This window comes from Leuciscus leuciscus, assembly GCF_965113295.1.
Source record: "Leuciscus leuciscus genome assembly, chromosome: 2".
NCBI classification, from domain to species: domain Eukaryota; kingdom Metazoa; phylum Chordata; class Actinopteri; order Cypriniformes; family Leuciscidae; genus Leuciscus; species Leuciscus leuciscus.
Window position 1 is genome coordinate 5,211,074 of NC_138726.1, and position 21,269 is coordinate 5,232,342.

Genomic DNA, 21,269 nt, shown 5'->3' on the forward strand with positions numbered 1-21,269 from the left:
GCAATGGATTTCCATCACAGAAAAACCCTTGCTGTAACTCTGTTACAAGATTTATTTACTAAGAAAAGTAAAAAACGCCGCAGTGTTTGGGTGCACCCGATACTACAAAAACTTCATGCTTACCAGTTATTCCAAGCTCCAAGCCTATGCGTCTCCATGCATTATTCCTCTTATTTGAGTCAAAATAATGAGGGCTTGACAAGTCATTAAGTTCAGGAAATCCCTGGACCGCAATGATGAGCTGCTCCTCCATTTTTCTGCTGAGGTTTCAAAGTAACAGAAAAGGTGAGGAAGCTGATTGGTTGGTTATTGTCACGTGACCTACGGTGCGCTTGCGGCATACTGAAAAGTTGAGATGTTTTTATCTCGATGCGGCGTGGACGCGCTTGGAAAAAACGAGCGCGTCGCTTCCATTATGAGCGTGCATACCGCGCGCCTACATTTGAAATAACGAACTTGAGCGTGCAAAAGACGCGATATGTAAACAGGCCCTAAAAGAGTTAAAAAATGCTGCAAACTCCAAGGGGTTGTGAACAATATTAGCCTGAAGCACACTTTGGAAAATCCACTGCACACAGTTCATCCCGGAATCTTTTGGCATACAGTGCATTATTTGAGACACACTAATCCATCTCCGGCTGAGTGTTTAGGGTGGATGTTATGAATTGGGATGCGGTGTAGTCAGTTTAGGTCTGATCATTGGAACAGCTCTCTCTCTCTCACGGTACAGAATGAGGGTGGTAACTTGCAGCAATTAGCTGTGATTTTTGTAGAAAACTTTGCATAATCTGTAGCATGTGCAGCGCATTGTTTTTCTGAAATTAAAAATTATTTAGCCTACAACTTTTGCAAAAACAGATGTTGTATAAAGTAATGTGGGGGTGGCCATTGGGACCATCATGAATCTCTTTACAATGGCAGTTCTTTCAGTTTGACAAGCACAATACTTTAAGCCCTTGGGGATGCTGTGAAAAGTGGAACATTATTGTTTGATCAAGAAAATCACAAGATCTCATTCATACTTCTTTCTTGTACTGCCGAATGTATAAAGAGCTGCCATTCAAGGATGCTTAGTTAGTCTTATGCTGTGTTTAACATCTTTGTGCTCTGGCATTGTGTGTCGAGTTACTCTTGCTCTAATGAGGTTAGTGTCACTGGAAAGATCCTTTTAAGAAGATTAGAGGGAATTGTTAAAGATTTCAGCGACAGAATGATGTCGGATTTCTTTGTGTAGGAGACAATCCAGGCAGCATCTAGCGCCACTTTAGCTCACAGTTTACAAATCTATGTGTACTGGCATTGAATGCTGCATGAAAGTCTTGCGTTTTAGAAACTTCAGGGTGATCTTGATATCGTAATGGTATAGTTTGGGATAATTAGAGCTGCACAATTAATCGTTACAAGATGCGATCTTGATTTTAAAAAACACCCATCTTATTCCTAAATGACAGCGATTGAACTATTAAGCCTTTGACAAGTACGATCACAGCGAACATTCAGATCTGCGTTCTGATCCAGAGAGAGCAGTTGTCATGTAGGTTTGAACCCGCTTCACAAACCACACAGTATCATTAATTTTTTGTCTTACAATAATTACAATTTTCACATAAGAACTGAGATATAAGTTTATTGTTCGAATATAAACACTGATGTCTACGGTAGCAATCAAAATAGAGAAAAAACATTTTGAAAGTAACTTGACGCTTCAAATAAAGATTGTATTAACTGCATCGTTACACCAGTAGGTGGCGATACATGACCATTACCTTTATTTGTCATTAAATCATTCATTCAAGAGATTCGTTCAAAAACACTGATTCATAATGAAACTAGTGAAGTCTTTATGAGTGTGTCATTGAATCATTCACATCAAAAAAATTATTAATTCAAATTAATTAAATCTTTTTTTAAATAGACTGCAGCAATTAACATTTTGTCAGAACCTCTAGAAAATGGCATGTTATTTGGTTTAGTTGTCTATTCAGAATTGTGGGAGAGTCATGATCTGTATTTTAAACAAAAAATCCTCATTTTATCCATCTCTAATTACATCTACATGACCATAAGTATATTTCTAGGAACTTTTTTTGGTTTTCTTTTCTTTATTGTGGAGTCTCTTATATACTACTGGCCCTACTAACTACATATCAACTAACTAAATTAAAGACCAATATACATTTTTATTTTTACACACTTACATCTTCTTCAAAGATTAGCTAGCTGTTCATCTGTTTAAAAAGAAAACCTTTTTATTTATTTAAAATGCTTTTGCTTTCTCACATTCATCTGCTGTTTGTTTCACTCTTTCACACCCTCTCGTCATGGGAGCCCCTGAATGAATCGAGCAGTTCAGCAACACTAACGCAGCCTTGCTTGCACAGTCAGTCTCAGTTACTTATTACATCATGTAATGCTATGGATGTTTTATGTTGAGAGGACGTGCTGTGCAATATGTTTTGCTGCTTCAGGGGTGCGAAGTGCACGTGTGAGATGAAAGGCTCATGCATCCATAACTCCCATGTTTCCATAATAAATGTCAGCCATGACCTGAGCTCAGGGACCATGACCTACCACCCTTTTCTCTCCTGTGAGCAGAGACTGTATCACTGTGAGCACCTATATAATAAATAGCTATTGGAGATTTGGGTTTTACAATATAGCTTTAAGTATTTTTAATTGATTAAAAACAAATGGTCTCGTATTCATTTAATTCCAGACCCATATAACTTTCCAACCTGCATGGAACACAGAATGAGATATTTAGCAGAATGTTCTGGCTGTTCTTTGCTTTAAAGGGATATTTCACCGCTGGAAAGATGAATGTGTATTTAAATCGAGTCATTTATGTAGTGGAAATTAGAGATGCACCGATTGATCGGCTGGTGACCGGAATTGGCCGATTTTCACGTGATTTTATGCCGGTCAAATGCACTCGGGCGCCGCATGATTAACATCGCGCAACATCAGCATCACACGTGCACGCGGAACACACATGTAGGAAACCTCGTGAATTACGTCCGTTCAGACCGCAAGTGCGTTTTTTTTTTCCGGCGTGCATGTTAATCACAACGGGAGCGGGAGCAGCGCGTGAGCGTCAAGCAGGAGCGTCGCGAGCAGTGAAGCGCGTGTTTCGGCGCCGAGTCTATTTGCTGCACTGCTCACGCTCAATTAAAGGGAAAGCACACTTTTGATGGACAAAATAGCCTAAATAGGGTAAAAATTATTGGATATTGAATGTGAAAAGGAAATGGTTCTTCCATAACACTGCACTTTAGATGTGTGTGAATTACCCACACCTGGAGTAATTTATATAGTTCTCTTTTATAGCATTTATCTGTTCAAAAAAATATGTACTATGCAAATTGTAAAATGTTCTATTACAGAAAAGATATAAAATAAATATTTGTGTGTGCTGTAAAGTGGTCAGAAAAAATGAAATCGGAATCGGCTAAAATCGGTATCGGCAGGTCAAACTTAATGAAAAATCGGAATCGGCCCAGAAAATTGTAATCGGTGCATCTCTAGTAGAAATGTGAAATTATTTTAGAAGTTGGAGCCTTCTAGACTGAGAAAAGCCAGAAAATGTATTTTTGGCTCATGTGGATGAAAGACAACAACTCCCAGAATGCACTTGCTTCGCTGCCCTACGAGGCCACTCCCAAGCCACGCCTACCGGTTACAGAGGGCAGTATCGGAAGAAATGATACAGCTAGGCTACTAGTCGACTCGAAACTGAAAAGACGGCGTTGTATCGTGAGATCCCCCTATGGGCGGGTTGAACACATGCGGAACGAGCTCCTCCTACTGGCTGTAGTCTCTCGCCTCTGGACAGAAGAGCCTCAGATGACGCTAAATGACGATTTTTGCGTAATCTGAGGTTTTTTTCCAGACACACAATACAGAAATCTCTCGTCTCAGGGGGACATGAGGGAGGGAAGCACGGTCACTCGAAAATACCACCGGGTTTCTAATGATACAAAGCTTAATGCTAATCAGTGAAGTATCGCTTTAACTAGGGAATTAGAAATAGCTGGTACTTGGGTACAAAAAAAGTACCTTCACCAGTAGCAGTATTTATACAATATTGGTAGTAATTTGGTACCTGCATGGCACATTCCTATAGAGATGCACCGATTCCAGTTTCCAATCTTTTTGTAAGTGTGACCTGCCGATTCAGATTTTCTTTCAAAGAACTATAATTTGACAGTATATACAAACAAAAATCTACTTTTCTTCAATGCAAAAAGATAATAAAATAAGAGCAATTAAACAAATGAACAAACAGTATTTTCTAAGTTTTTCAGGTGGGCGTACAGTATATTCAGGTAAGAAATACTACAGAAATGAAAGTAATCAAATTGTAAAATAACACTGGATAGTCGTCATTGTAAAAATTAAATACAGATTAATGCTTACAATTAGTTCCAAAAGTTGTTCAGTCAAGAGTAGTGAGTGATTTTTCTTTCTTTTGTTCTTTTATTAACATGACAGAGAGAGCTGCAGGAATGTCACTTTAAGAGTTTATGCACGGATCCAATATACTGATACACAACTTGCATTTCTTTCTCAACTAATTTGATTCCAAAATTGACTGTGTGTAATTGAATATTTGCCAAGATGGACATTTTAACACAATGTTGTTTGTATTTGACTGTTTAAGTGCATTAAGCCACTCTTGTGAGCATGAAACCTACAGGAATTAGTAAAATGATGCACAATACAAGCACTATTTAACCGGAGCAAATGAGACGAGTGAGTGAGAGGAGGCGGGTGCAAGTCTACGGCGCATCTCTACTTTCCAATGTAATGTGTGTGTGCATGTACATACAGTATTACGTTAATGTAAACAAAAATCTGAAGTGTCAAAATATTGAATCTTGTTAATCCGATCCGTCACTGTCATCATTAATCATGTGATTCAATCAATAACATCAATATTGACAAAAAAAGATGTCATCACTACTCTTAATTGTTGTTTACTTGAGTAATTACTTGGAAAAACTCTTCTCTACTGAGAAATACTTGAATAACTTTCATATATATGTTAATATTTGTAAGAAGTGTGTTCAATTGAGCAATTTGCACTGGTGTATGACTAGGGAGATCTTGGTTTCTTGACAATCAAAAGCTGCTATTCATTGAATTTTGCATTAGAAAAAAACGAGATAATGACATGATGGTCTAGTAAAGAGCTTGAGACAGAGTTTGTTGTAGGCTATATGTTTGTATGTGTGTTGGTTTTCCCACTCAGACTTTAACGTTGTCAAAAATATAGACTTTTCGATACTAAAATCTTCAAAGTTTGAAAGCAAGCTTCCTTGTGCGGTCTGTAAGCTATTGAATTAAAATGACCTCATTGTAAAAACACAAATACATTGAGCGAGCAAACATTTAGGAGAGAGAGCTGATCAGTGTTTATATGTGAATACGCGTCTAAATGATGTGATTGCGTCTCTTCAGAAGACTTGATTAAACTGCTTGATTTACATGGATTACTGTTATGCTTATTGATGTTGGAAAATATTGATTGAAGAGATTGTCAATGGATAATATTAAAATGATCTAAATGGCAGTTTTTCTCTGTGGTATCGAAAATTATATTGAATATTTTTCAAGGTATCGTATCCAAGTTAAGATTGTCAGTATCGTGACAACATTAATGGGCTTTAACCCCAAAACTGAGAGCTTGGCTTCATCATAAGACTCAATAAATATCAAATCAAATGAGGTGAAATTAGAGGACATGCCAATTGCGTTTACAGCCTCTGGCCAGAACCAGTTTTGATTCATTTTATCTGCGGTGTCCATCTGTATCTGAACTGTAAAACACACACACACACACTGATTAGATATAAATCACTCAGTGTTGTTCCTCACTGTATCCGATTGATGATGTCTTAATATGCCTAGCATCGGTGTGTTTTTCCTGAGATTGTGTGAGTTTCTGCACTCAAGGTTACACTGATTACTACAGTTATTAATGAATCACTTGCCCTTCCTCTTGGTCTTTAACAGTGTAAGTCTGCACAGCGTTAATTGCGCGCCCCTACTGCGACCTTCTCAGATGCCATTTGTGCTATCATGATTGATGTTTAAGTCATCTTAACCCTTATTTAACCCTTTGTTTTTGAGTGGAAAACAAAAACAGTTCTAGAAGAGATTCTGACAAATATATCCTTGTTCCATGGAAGAAAAATATGCATAAAAAATAATCGAATATTTCCCTTTAAATGTATCCGCTTGTGTGTATTGAATTTCACATACAGATTGGGCCCCTTAAAAGGGTTTGATCCAATAGAGCAATGATCGTACAGATGATGCTGATAGGAATATTGATCTAAACGCATGCTTTATTATAGTTGAACTGTTGAACTCATGCCAATAACTGCCCTTATTGATCAGGGGAGATGACATGAATGGCTTGGTTTGAGATTGGGATTTCTAATAATAGTTAGCTACTTATCCTCATTACAATATGCTAGGCTGTAGTAGTACAGTCTTTATATAAATATTTATTTAGGCTATATAAGATCTATTTATTTTTTGATTGTTTAGCAATTCTGGTGTAACTACACCGTATGATGGTTTGATTTAACTTGAATTTCCTTGGATACTGTTTGTGCATATTTTCCACATGATTGCAATGATTAGTGCTTTTGAGTGTCATTTTTGAAAACAACCATTTTAAAGAGCTTTTACGAAAAGCCAGTTTTTATATACAGTACAACAAAACATTTTCTCAAGTAATAACAGTATGAAGCATTACATGTCAATCTGATTCCAGATTCTGAAAGCTCTGAATGTACCCAAAACATGTTGGTTTTCATGTGCATTACATCTGTCCTGAACAGAAACTGAGGAGGACACCACAGATGGCATTTTTGTTTTAATGACATATCTAAACAATTTGACATCACAGCTTTTTTAAGCAAATCTTGTAGTCTTTCCCACTGACCGAAGGTGCTGTTACTCTCTGCTGGAGTCCACATGCTCTTGAATGCATGACATTGGAGCATTTTTCTTCCATTGTCAAATTTACCATTGTATCAGTCGTTCAGGGTTGTATAAACCAGTAGTGTAGAAGTGCTTGATGCTTAAACTTTAAATATTGCGAAGTGGTTTTTAAAGCTGTTGACCTGACAGTCACTTTAGCTGTCCAGTCTATAGCCTACATCTCGTTTGAATGGCATCTATTGCAGGAGAGCCTTGGAAACCTTGTCCTAACTTTTTCAGTGGATGTGGATCCTAATATAACAGTGACCAAAATGTTAAAGGAGAACTCCGGTCAATTTTAACATTGAGCTCATTTTTTTGTAAATTTGGAGTGCTGTCAGTACAGAGAACAACGACAAAAATCGGTGTTTCCTAACACCGTGTTATCCTCTTTTTAAAATTTGCACCCTGTTGACTTCAATGGGGCCAGTTTTAAACCTGCTTTCACGCGCATAGGTTTAGTATCTATGATCACGCGCGTGAACTCGACAATCGACTACTGTGGACTTCGACCGAAAACAGGAAGAAAATACAGGTATGTGCGCTGGCTGAATTAACATCATTTTTATTCATATCTTTCACATCTACTGCAGTCAGATTCACCCGTGTTAACTCTAAAGGAATCACTCACATGGCTGGGCACTTGTAATGACACATCAAGGATGTTAAGAGGCTAAAAGCAGGTTTAAAACTTGCCCCATTTAAGTCAACAGGGTGCAAATTTTAAAAAGAGGATAACATGGTGTAGGCAACACCGATTTTGGGCGTTGTTCTCTGTACTGACAGCACTCCAAATTTACAAAAAAATGAGCTCAATGTTAAAATTGACCGGAGTTCTCCTTTAATGATTTTCACTAGGGATGCACCGATATGAACATTTTGGCCGATACCGATAACCAATTTTTTTTTTTTTTTTTCAAAGGCGATAACCAACATATTGGCCAATAAATCAAAATACTTTTTTTTTTTTTTTTTATCATTTTTGAGAGCCTGATTACAAATCAAAAGTGCACATCTAAAGTGTTTCAGCTGAAGGAAATAATCCATTATTTATCGGCTTTAATATATCAGGCACATTTTCTTATCGGGCCGATTACGATAACATTAAAAATAAACATATATCAGCCGATGCCGATATTTCGTGCATCCCTAATTTTCACTGATAATTACTAGAACAAAATTGTTTTTCAAATGATCTTGGCAATGTTTTCAGCCACTGTGTCTGTGACGCTATCTATCTCCAAACTTCAGTAGCAAATGCACTAGAACGTGTAGTAGTTTTATTCAAAGAAATCTAAAGTTTCACCACTAATCAGTGGAGTTTCTTCACATATCACGTGTTTTTTTCCCTGTAGGGCTGATAAACATTCATGGTGTTTTTTTAAAATCTATTTGCAGAGAGATCTGTCAATCAATACTTTTTTTGACTTGCTGTTTAATGAATGAAATCCCATAAAGAAGCCAACTGTTTAGACCACGGCCTCAGAACATGCAGACGCAATAAACGCGGTCGTGTTATCTTGCTTTCGGAGGAGGATGCCTGTTGTTTGGGAACGCAGTCGTGTGAGAAAGCTCTGGGAGGGAATTATACTGAACACTTTGATGACAGACTTCGGCTCAGGCGTTTCAGAATGAACAAAACAACTGCAGTTATGCCGTCCCATTATGCAAAGTCACACGACTTTTTTATGCGCATCAAGGAAGTTATTTAGTAAATGTGTTTCCAGCGTAGTTTATGGACACGTTTTCTTGTTTGGATAATTTTATCAACCTCATTTGAGCGTTTAAGTTTTTTTATGCAAATTTTTATAATTTATGCACAACCATTGTTATTTTTTGTGCGATGTGCCAAAATGCGCATAAAAATAGGTGGATGGAAGCAGCTAGACACTAAATGCATTCTGTCCGTGCATTTATTTTAAATTGTTGGTCCATGTTAAATGTTTCCTTTGGCTTGCTCAGTTGGGGATATTTTGGGGATATTTAATTTAATTTTATCAATCAATAAATTCCTCTTGAAACAAACTTTGTTGTATTATTTTAATTTAATACTGTGAAGCTGCTTTGATACAATCTGTATTGTGAAAAGCGCTATACAAATATACTTGACTTGACTTGACTTGCATATCAGACTAACATTTTTAGCTGTTTCATCTTGTCATATAGTTAAATATGCATGTTGAAAAGCCTATATTCTGTTTCATTCTGTCGCTACACTACACTATTACTACTAAATGAATGTGTTAAAGCTGAATTCTGGTTTGCTCAATGCTGTTATTATTGGATAGGCTGTCATACACACAACAGCAAAGAATAATCATAAAGATTTGTAGTTTTAGCCGTAGTATTTCAAGTCACCTTTCAACAAACTATTATGTGAAAGCCATTGCCAAGAGTACAAAATGTGTGGTCGTAAAACACTAATCTCTAAACTCCAGCTGTTTCGCTTGACATTTGTGTTTTGAGAGCCAATTCAGAACGAAGGTTTGCGCGTGAATGGATGTTTTTTCCCCTTGTGGTCACCAATCAACGTCTTTTGTTCATATCACTAGACTGAAGTTCAGCTCAGGGTTCAGAGAATTGTGAAAAAGCTGTTCTTCCCCTGGCTCTGTAAATATGTTGTATCTGTTAAACCGAGTACCACCCACATCGAGTCTTTCCTCTGTTTAGAGGAAGCGGCAGAATGCATTCTGTCCATAAATAGTTGGCTTGTGGTTCTCCAGGGAAATCTAGCAGCATGAAAAACAACTGGTCTTGTAAGTGGGCATGTAGAACATTGTTGTGGTTCTGTCATTGTGTACGACTGTACACCAGAACTTTAAAATATACACATAAGATAAACGTATGACATAATTGCAGTATTCTTAAATCTTTCTTTGTTCAGTCGCATCACAACCATTTCTGAAAATCATAAGTTCCAGCCACGTCTCAATTTGGTGTTTGAAAGCATTTTTGAAAATGGCATTTCAAACATTTTAGAGAGTATTTTGTCTCATTTGTATGCATCTTAAACATATTGCATTATTAAAATCACAGCTTGATTGAAACTAACACACAATAATCATATTGTCAAAATTAGCTTGAAGTACACAAACATTACAAAACTAATGGGAAAATTGGTGTAAATGTTTGTGGCATAGATTTTGAAAACTTGATTTTCACTATAAATGCTGGAAATGTTTTTTTAATTTAATTTTTTTTTTATTATCATAGTTGTAAACATGTCATGCAATGTCATTCATATTTTTATGACACATTTGCCTCTGGGACAGGGGTAAAACAATAAAATATAAGGCATTTAAAAACAAGCCAAGATGTGGTAATAAGACCAATTTAACGTGACCTGCAATAAAACAGTAGAAAAACAGATCATAACAATGGACATTTGGGAAAATGTCTTATTAATAGACTTGTTTTTCTCCAGGATTGTGGGCCAGAGTTCTAGTTCATGTTGCTGGAACGCTGGATGTTTATTCTGGCATCAAGCAGCGAGTCGTGTTGCTCTTTTTTTTGGTTGCATTTGTTGTGAAAAGGCGTATGACGAAGCAGAGTGCCGGAGAGTCTGTGCTTCTGAGCTGCTTATCTGGATTTCCTCTCAGCCCAGCCTTTTCCAGAGAGGGTGACCTTGACAAGAATGTGGATTATTATTGTAATAGATACTGTTGTTAGTGAATGACTAGTCACACCAGGAGGTGGTATTATGGAGGAGGGGAAAGACTTTGCTTTTCTCCCCCCCTCCCCCACATCTGTTTTGCTCTTGATCACACTCACTCTCTGATCTGTTACATACTATTAGTGCTTGGCTTGACATCTGGATCTTTTTTTTTTTTTTTTTTTGGTCTTCCAGCCATCCTTTTTGCATTTAAGAAAAGAAAGCAAGATGTGGTTTGACAGAGCGCTCAAAGCAACGTGAAATTAGCTGGATCTCCTTGTGTCTCGAACAAACAAGCTGAAAACGTTCTCACTAGCCGACAAGAACGCTCCTCGTTCAAGAATATGTAATGTCTGTTATTCTAACAGTCCTGAAAGGTACCACGTCATCAAACCACTAGAATGAGCCGCAGTGCTTTCAGCAACTGTTCTTCACGTCTTTGTTATTTATTTATGTGTTAATGCATCTTTCAAATGGTTCAATTAATGAAGAAATAAGTCTAAATCAGAGGTTATATCAGACTGGGCCCAGAGACCCGCAGAGGGGTAACAAGAGGGTTAAAGTGGTCTTTATATATATATATATATAAAAGAAAAGCAAAATGTATGTGTTTTAGGAGTGTCAAAGTTAAAATGTAAAACAGCCTACCTGCCTTTCTCAGTCAGGGTTGGAAATGAGGGAAGTGAAATTTGAAGTGGGACTTTATTCACTCAATAGCCTATAAAAGTGATACGAGTTCCACACTAAAAAACAGTGCAAAAACAAAATGCATCTATGGTTGCTGTGCAGTGTCGACTTTCGTGATTGGCTGTAATACCTGCAGGTTGATGCTCCTCTATAAGTGCACATGATCTGAGATGTTGACCGAAAATCTTAACAGAAACTGTTGCTTTTAACAGAGGTGTTAATAGAAAATGTGATATGGTTAAAGCTGTTTACACATACATCTGAAATGATCCAGGTTTAAGAAAGGGATAATGTAGATCTAGCCGATTGTTATCGCAGAATAAACCCCGACAGGGCGATCAGGGCTAGCGAAGAGAAGGGGTTTATTCAGGGTGTAAGGGGGATTGGCCACTTGCTAAAAATCACATTTTAATGATGCAAAAGAAGCATGATGCATGTATGTCGTTGAGTAAATTAATAAAGTGGTTACATGTAGGATAATGGATCATTACATCAATCGACTAACGATACGATGTATCGATGCACCGGCGTACATATTTATGTATATTTAAGGTTGGGTAAGCTACTTTGAAACTAGTTTGACAAGCTACAAGCTACTCATAAGTTAAAGTAGTTAAGATACAGTAAAGCTACACTTCTGAAAAAGTAGTTAGCTACACAAGTTACTATCAAAAAGTAACTAGCTACATTAAAATTACTTTTATTTCTTTTATTATTTTTACAATGAAATTGCATATTACAAATAACTAAATAATTGTTAATGAACAATGTTTTAAGTAAAAAAAATTGTTTTCAAAGCGTAATCTATCATTTTATTTTGTAAGATAGCCTTCACACAATGCTCAAATGTCAATCTGACTGTCAAAGTAAAAGTGCATAATTGCAATCATTGCAAGAACAAAATGTATGCAAAAAATTGGATATACAGTAGTCAAAAGTGTATATTAAACAGAACGCCTCATTTTTTGAAACCCTAATTTTGAAAACCAAGCTATATAGCTTACCTATTTAAATCATAGCCTTTGCCGTGTGGTAAGCGCACTAAACTATATCGCAAATTAGTTTACTGTTCGATTGACGATGATTTGCTAAAGCAATAGCGCAGACGTTAGTGATCTTTTAGGTTCATTGCCAAATTGTGGTTGGACAGATTAGTCTATGTAATGCAAATGAGAAACACTGATTCATCATTGTAATTAAAACAGAAATAGACATTTGATGTAGAGTGCAATAAAGCAGGATAATTAATCAATTTAAAATGGCTATTACTTACAATATGCTTTTGACATATGGGAGTTTTTGCGTATTTTCAATTTGTGAATTTTGGAGGGTAAATGGTAAACAGCCAAAACGAACACCGAAAACGTATAGCAACTCGTTAACCTCTGGTGATTTAATCAGTGTGAACGTCCCTTGAGCCATGTTCACAAAAAATCTGTATCTTTCTTTTTTAATAAACAGACGTTTTAATAATGAAGTTAAAATTCCAACGGTGGCTTTTTACACATCAGTGTAAATCCTTTTAGCTTCGATAAATGCTCTCAGGCGTCCATTTTCTCGGGCAGCAGCTTTGAGGAATGCAGGTCGCCACTCTCGCTCAGCTCAGGGACATTCCCTCTTCCCCTCCAGCCTCCCACAGGCCCGTAAACAATACTGGGCATGAGCCCAAGCTAACCAGCTGCGTGGAGGAGGCCAAGCGAGGCAGGACTGGGGGGATGGTCAGACACGACGAGCCATGTTGAGAGAGTGCCGTTTAAAACACCTGCTGTGCAGAAGCCAGTCCACCAACCAACACATTTTCAAAGTGCACAAGCAAATGCTCACTGCGGATGTTCTTGTTTTATTTTAGCATAATTTTGTTTTATTCAGATCATTTTTATGCATCAGACAAATGACGTTGGCTGTTGCGTCACATGTTGCAGCATTGGCATTGAATTTTGGCTTGACTTTAAAACCACGGCGTTCAATTCCATTGTGTTGTTTCCCTTCGTGTAGACCTCCCACTCCTTTAAGATGCTTGCAGGGAGGTTTGATCTTTTACAGATATGCTAACAAGAAAAAAAATATCTTTGTTTAATTCTACCTTGATTTCCTGTGCAAACTGGTCATAGGGATCGGCAAAATATCATATCATGATTTTTACGATCCATGATCTTACCACAATTCTTTTTCATGTTTGTTTTTAAGACTATTTTGCAATCATTGAGCATTACAGACACATTTATTTCCCTGTTTTAAACATTTCACCTGCATGATTCTGGATAAATTGAGAATCACGATTGTTTGCTTCAAATCGAGATCACGATTCTCCCATGATTCTGAACAGACAACTAAAGAAAATAACTTGTCATTTACTAGAGGTTATGACACAATTTTAATTGCTGCACTCTATTTAAAATGCTTAATCTGAATGAATTATTAAACAAATCGGGTTGAGTGAATGATTCAATGACTCACTCATAAATACTTAACTTGTTTCATTACTGAATGAATTAGTGATTTTTATCAATTCTCTTGAATGATTAATTCAATGACAAATAATTTTCTTTTAACACTTGTCACTTGTCGGCACTCGGTGGCGTAACAATGTAATGATACAATCATTGTTTGAAGCGTCAAGTTACTTTCAGAAGGTGATTTACTCTATTTTGATATCTACCGTAGACATCAGTGTTTATATCCGAGCTATACACTTTATCCCAGTACTCCTGAGATCATTTGAATTATTGTAACACAGAAGTAATAATACTATTTGACCATTCCCCTCACTTCCTTAGTACCGTCAAACAGTGTCTGTTTTTAAACCGACAGCCTTTAAGTTTAAAAGCTTTTATCTTGCCATCAAATATGTCCAACAAAAAGGACATATGTAGGCATACGATGGACAACATAATGTTTTCAGTGCTTGAAATAAGCCTAAGCTTAGTTGATCAGCGTAGGTCATCTGTTATCTTGGAAAGCGCAGAAGCAGTTAAGTAAAGCTGACAGATTACTGCCTCAGAGCTACAGTCCAGCTGCTATCAGAGCAGAGCAGTGCATTCAGCCGGCGTTCGCTTTAACCGTCTTTGGTTTGTGTGTTTAGTTTGATATCAGACTTGGGTTTTTGGTATGTGTGAAAGCTGTTTAGCGTAATGTTTAGATGATCACTGGTACTCACCCAAAAGACCTTAATCAGGATAATGCTAGGGGTGTAACGGGACGCAAAAATGATGGTTCGGTACGTCCCAAGGTTTTGAAGTCACAAGTCGGTACGTTTTCAGCACAGCAGGGGAAATCAAACAGTTTTTGGTTTACTAAACAAACTATGTCTGTCTTTAAATTAAAAGAAAGTGTCAATATTGTTGCGTCCGGCAGGAACACACTGTGTGCTGTTGAAAATGAGGGAAGATATTTGAAGGGCCTACAATTTTGGATGCAAAATATGTTAGCGAAATATTTTAGAATAGGCTTTGAATTATTGCGCTCTGATTCCCTCCGTCTATTTGACGTGTATGCGTGTGCCGGCGCTCATTTGTTGAAATCTGCAAAGTTAAAAAGAGACTTGCTTGCTGGCAGGATAATCCTTTATGTGAAATGGAAATATGTATTTGTGACATTTAGGGTACGTTTACACGACAACGATATGCTTAAAACGGAGAAGTTTTTCCATTGAGTTTTCCACGTACAGACGACACAATTGTCCAAACGATCCCAATTCACACGGATCCGCGAAAACAACTAAAAACCCCTGTATTCTATACAATAATAAACACTATGGACTGAACACGTAATACACATGTGCATGACATCATCGGTTTCACAGATTCACGTTTTTGTTGTTTTCACAGAGACCATTTTCAAAAACTTGCACTTTAAAACACGTTTTTAAAAGTTTGCGTTTTCAGGCTCCCAAAACGGCGTTGTCATGTAAATGAATGGCCAAAACGCATAAGTTTTATGTTTTTAGCTGAAAACGGTGTAGTGTAATAGACCCTTATAGGCAAGTATTCAACCGTAAGTTGTAGGTAGTTGAGTAAAACTTGTGTCAAGTGCATTCAACAGCACTCATCTGACAGCAGGGCAAGCCATGTAGGTTTAGGATTTAGTTTGAAGCGCTTGATATAAAGCACGTCTCATGTTTAAAGTCCGCGTGAACCGGAAGTTGCAAACGACTTTTCTTCAGTGCTGTGACGTATTTCCCAGTAAAACGGAATATTGAACAGAGGGCAGGGTTTTACTCTAGCGCTCCTCCTCTCCATCTCTCGCTCATTACAGACTAACGGTTTGAGGGGAGTGGTTAAGCGTTTCCCAACCCAAGTCCTCAAACCTACGTCATCAGAGAAGGGACGCCATTCCAGACCGGAAGTAACTTTTCAGACTTTGATTAAAGATTACGACGGCAAACAAATTTTTTCTGTGTTTTAACTTGCACGGATTAATTGTTCACCACAAGACTAGTAATATGCGCTAACAAAGTAAATGGGGTCAATTTTGATTTCAGTTGGACTTTCAGACAACTTGGATCTTGCACTTATCTGGCAGCACCGTGTCCTTCATTATTTTTTTGGTAACACTTTACAATAAGGTTCATTAGTTAACATTAGTTAGCTACCTTAGTTAACATGAACTGGTTAATATTAATTTCAACATTTACTAATACGTTATTAAAATCAAAAGTTGTATTTGTTCATTCACTGTGAACTAACATGAACAAACAATGAACAGCTGTATTTTTTATTAACTAACATTAACAAAGATGGATAAATACTGTAACAAATGTATTGCTCATTGTTAGTTCATGTTAGTTACATTTACATTTACATTTATGCATTTGGCAGACGCTTTTATCCAAAGCGACTTACATTGCGTTATCCTATACATTTATACATAGGTATGTGCAATACCCTGGGATCGAACCCACAACCTTGAGTTGTTAACGCAATGCTCTTACCACTGAGCTACAGGAAAGCTGTTAATACAGTTAATAGTTAATACATTAACTAGCATATTTTTAGGGATATTAAGGGATATTTCACCGCTCGAAAGATGAATGTGTATTTAAATTGGGTCATTTATGTAGTTGGTGCCTTCTAGACTGAGAAAAGCCAGAAAATGTATTTTTGGCTCATGTGGATGAAAGACAACAACTCCCAGAATGCACTTGCTTCGCTGCCTTACGAGGACACTCCCAAGCCACGCCTACCGGTTACAGAGGGCAGTATCGGGAGAAATGATACAACTAGGCTACTAATTAACTCGAAACTGAAAAGATGGTGTTTTATGGTGAGATCCCCCTATGGGCGGGCTGAAGACATGCGGAACGAGCTCCTCCTACTGGCTGTAGTCTCTCGCCTCTGAACAAAAAAGCCTCAGATGACGATAAATGACGATTTTTGCGTCATCTGAGGTTTTTTTCCAGACACACAATACAGAAATCTCTCGTCTCAGGGGGACATGAGGGAGGGAAGCACGGTCACTCGAAAATACTACCGGGTTTCTACTGATACAAAGCTCAATGCTAATCGGTGAAGTATCCCTTTTAACTAATAAATCTTATTGTAAAGTGTTACCATTTTATTTCCAGGTGTGTTCACAACGTCAAAGTATATCAATATAAACATATGGTCCCATCCTAGGGGAAAACTCTTGAGTTTGAAATGGCGTTCCACACGTGCAGTGGTTAAAACAACACTACATTCGTTCGCTACACATGCTTATTTTCGGTGCGAATACGTGTACCATTACACCCCTAGGTAGTGTCATCACTCGGTTGAAATCGCCGGGTCTGCTGAAATCCGGGGGTCCCTAGAACCAACATCACTTTTCTCCCCTCCTGCGACGGCCCTGACTGGATCTATTCTGGAAATCACTGGTCTTCATGTTGCAGAAACTTACTGGAGAGCACATTTACTGCTATCAAGGGGCACCAGATTCAGCTGAAAATGGGGATCTTGGGAACGTTTTTCCGAGGTATCCACACTAGGTGACCGCAAAACATTGAAGTATTTTGTTTTTTTACGAAATGTTAGCATGTGTTAACTGCAATATATTTATATTATAAAATGAATTATCATATTATATAAATGAAATATATTTAAGTTCACAATGAATTATTCAACAAATTACTATTTCATACTGTTTTGTAAAGACTGGTCAGAAATCATGAGATTAATTGTAGCCTAATTATTTTACTTCTACTGACAATATCAAAGCCAGTTATTTTGGAAACCATTTAACACTTTTTTTTTTTTTTGTCTTTCTGTAATATAATACTCAATATTTTTATCACGGTGTCGGTATATATGGGTGTTGTTTGTACATACAAATATATAGCTTAACTTTATATATTTGGAAGGACTACTTTAGGGGGCGTCAAAAAACCTTCTTATCTAGGATAATCTAAAAATTAATCTAGGATTCTTGTTGACTCAAGTATAAATATAAACACCGATATGAAAAATTTGGCCGATACCGATAACCGGTTATTCTTTATATTTGAAAGCCGATAACCGATATATTGGCCGATAAATCTAAATCCACATTTTTATATCATTTTTGAGAGCCTGATTACCAAAACACAAGTCTCACCATTAAAAGCCATGTCCCAAGTACACAATCATAATAATGTTCTCATTATAATTTTATGTAGCCGATATGACTTTTCAATATTTTCCTTTTTTGAAGTGATTCCAATCATATTTCAAGCAACATCTTGTTGAACAGTGCGCATCTGAAGCCTCTCAGCTGAAAGAAAACAATCGATTATTTATTGTCTTTAATATATCGGCCTAATTTTCTTATCAGGCCGATAACGATAACATCCAAAAATGATAGCGATATGGTGGCCGATATATCTCGCTGTTGATTATGTAATTTGCCCATTTATACTATGTCTGATTGTGTGCCTTCTAGGGCTGGGACAACGCGTCGAAGTCATCGATGACGTCGACGCAAAAAATACGTCGACGCAAAATATGCCTGTCGATTCGTCGACCTGTTTTCATTTCTCTAAAAAACGTGTGCAAATTACTTCACAGTGTGTACCTTAAGTGCGCTGATACGCGATGGCCATCATTCTATCCATCCAGGGGTTTTCCTGCATTGAATTTTTGGGGGGGCGACCGCCAAAGCCTTATTTGATCGGTGAGTGATGTAGAATAGAATGACTGACTGCGCTTGACAGGGCGCACCCACCGTCTTCAAACAACACGAGCGCTGTCTTCTCTCTCTCTCTCCCTCGTGCATATTAAGCAAAATCATTAGACACGATAGAAAAAGGGCGGAAGACCAAAGTTTCACGTGGAGCATTCGGAGATTTTTTTCTCTTGAATTACCGCGGAGTGTGAATTGTGGTAAAAAATAAACTGCCGGGATAATCACACAACGCTTGCCGTAGGCTACACGTCCACTAATGACACGTCCAATTCGCGAACTAATGACTAATTTGAACCGATTCACTTTAATGAATGGTTAAAACAACTGATCTGTCCAACACTGAACTCACGAGGCGTCTGAATCGGTGTATAACAAATCGGTAACACTTTACAATAATGTTCCATTTATTAAATTCTAGTTAAGCACTTTTTTTATTAGTATTTTTTTTTTTTTTTTAGAAAAAGGTGAGTGGCAAGAGTGTATTACTATACGTTGTTGTTATTTTTATGTGAATGAAGAATTAAAATATGCACTTTTTTCAGTAAGCTAGGACTATGTGTTTTCAACATAAATGTTCAATTCTGTTGGTTCAGGAAGGACGCCATGACAGGCTGCTGGCTCCCACTGTTAATTTTTATTTATTTTTTGTTGGAAAAGCACTCTCTGTATTAGCTTAAAGCCCCCAAGTTTACATTGGTTACTGTTTTCTTTCAATTGCTCTAAACAAGTATTTTGGGTGACCTTTTTATTTTTTCATTGAATGCTAGACATCAAGTTGTTGTTATTTTCATCTGAAAGAAGAACTTTTTTTTCAGTAAGCTAGGCCCTATGTGTTCAGTAAGCTTGTTTCAGTAAGCTATGTGTTTTCAAGGCTTTAAGGTTTTATTGAATGCTACCTCTGACTAAGAATGCATTACTATGCACTTGTATAGTCTTTTATTTTGGAATTTTAAGAGCAATAAACATATATTGCAATGTTAAGGAATTCATGTTTTTTTCATTCAGATATGTAAATTAACATGTATAAATTGCTATTAGTCAATTAATGGGGATTGGGGAGATAATCGATAATCGAATCGAATCGAAATCGAATCGGACTGGAAAAATGAATCGTTAGATTAATCGATGCATCGAAAAAATAATCGCTAGATTAATCGTTTAAAAAATAATCGTTTATCCCAGCCCTAGTGCCTTCGATGAGCAACTTTAATTCTTTGTATGGATTTTTTTTGAGGGGGATTTTCAAAGTTATCAAGCAAGGTGGGAAAGCAGCTTGAGATATTGTGTGGAAGCTGCAGAGTTACCAGATGAGATTGATGGGTCCAGGACGTCACCGAGCCCATCATGCATGTGTGCTGATCGCCTGCTTATTAGGCTCCAATCGATCCCATCTCGACGTCTCGCCCTCAGGCACCGCTATCACTCTCAGATTGATTCTTACTGTTTTGTATTTGGAGTCATAAAAGGCAATTGTTTTATACCCCCTCTATTAGTTTTTCTACGGATGTCTTCTGGGGAATGCAGAATCCTCTTAGCTTTCTGTAGCAGATCTTCCTCTGCCTGCGGAAAATGTCTTTATCGTTTATAAAAATCACTTCCTTGTATCCGGCTCTAACGGAAGACTGAGCATCAGTGAACTGGAGACTTGGAGAGTGCTGATAATTGTTTTTTAATTAGCCAATAATAAATCTCTGCTGTTGTGGTTTTGACGCACTTCGGTTCCCTGCTTTAGTGCTGGTTATTAAGCCAGACACAGGAATGTAGAAACACTGTTTTCTCTTCCTTGGAAGGCCGATGATATAATCTTTTCTCATTGTTTGTAAAGATGTCGGCGAGATTCTCTGTTTGTTTGGTGCATCTCCACAGACGGCTGAAGATTAAGCGGTTTCATCTGTGAAGATTCGCCTCATCTCCTGTGGCCGCTTCGCCTTTTTCCTGGCTTAGTGAAGTTATTGGTTTCTCTGCGAGTGAAATGGAGTTGAACTCTTAAGTATGCATGGCTTCTGCTTGCTTCTGCATTCTTTAGGACTGAGTTGTACTTCCACTCTTGTGCAACTGACTCTCAGTTCATCCTCTGATATGTGAAAGTGGACTATTGCTCACATTATAAGAGTTTTTTACCATCTGATAACCTCCTGAAAAAGGTTGTTTGTATGTTAAATGACCGTTTGAGTTAGTGACAGATAGCCAGGTTGAGCCAATGCACTTTTATTCCTCATACTATTGCAATGATACTATATTTCTGTTACTAAAAACGCAAGGATCTAACATTGGATATTTCAGTAGTATGCATTGTCATTTCTGTATGTTTTTAGATTTAAAACACATGCATTTACTTAAAAATGCATGTTAAGTGTACATAATGACTGGTTACATTTTGCACTTTTTACTCAAATTTCTAGATGTAAAACCAGTGCATAGCTAATATTTGTGAACTTTATTTGATCTAACAGTGACCTTTTGTCGTATAGGTTGTACCTCTTCAAATATGAAGCTAAAAATGTAATATGTTACAAGGCAACCTAACTTCTATTGTTTTTAAGGCAGAAAAAGCAAGTTTGCACAGTTTACGTTATGTTATTAATAAACTATATTCGAAAATGTAATTAATGAACCCTCTGGTTTCTCCAGGCTTCAGTCATTGTCGGGATACTCCGCAACAAATTTTGATATCGATCAATATGGAAAAAAAAAATATTGTGATCATATCTTTTGCCCTATATTTAACGCTCACTTAAAGTCTTATAAGTTTAAAAACACTAATAATTTAATAACATTGAGTAAATGTTATTTGGCAGATTTC

General features: G+C 37.2%; 1 protein-coding gene and 1 long non-coding RNA gene across 4 annotated transcripts in view; one reads left to right on the forward strand and one right to left on the reverse strand.

The window, feature by feature from the left end:
- znf609b (zinc finger protein 609b) overlaps positions 1-21,269 on the forward strand; it is a 63,636-nt gene that overhangs the window by 14,928 nt on the left and 27,439 nt on the right. The gene's annotated exons all lie outside the window — the stretch shown is intronic.
- LOC309492206 lies at positions 17,317-21,263 on the reverse strand. The gene is made up of 2 exons (XR_014203461.1): positions 19,658-21,263; positions 17,317-18,216 (listed from the first exon to the last, which is right to left on the reverse strand). It is a non-coding gene; the product is annotated as an uncharacterized lncRNA (long non-coding RNA).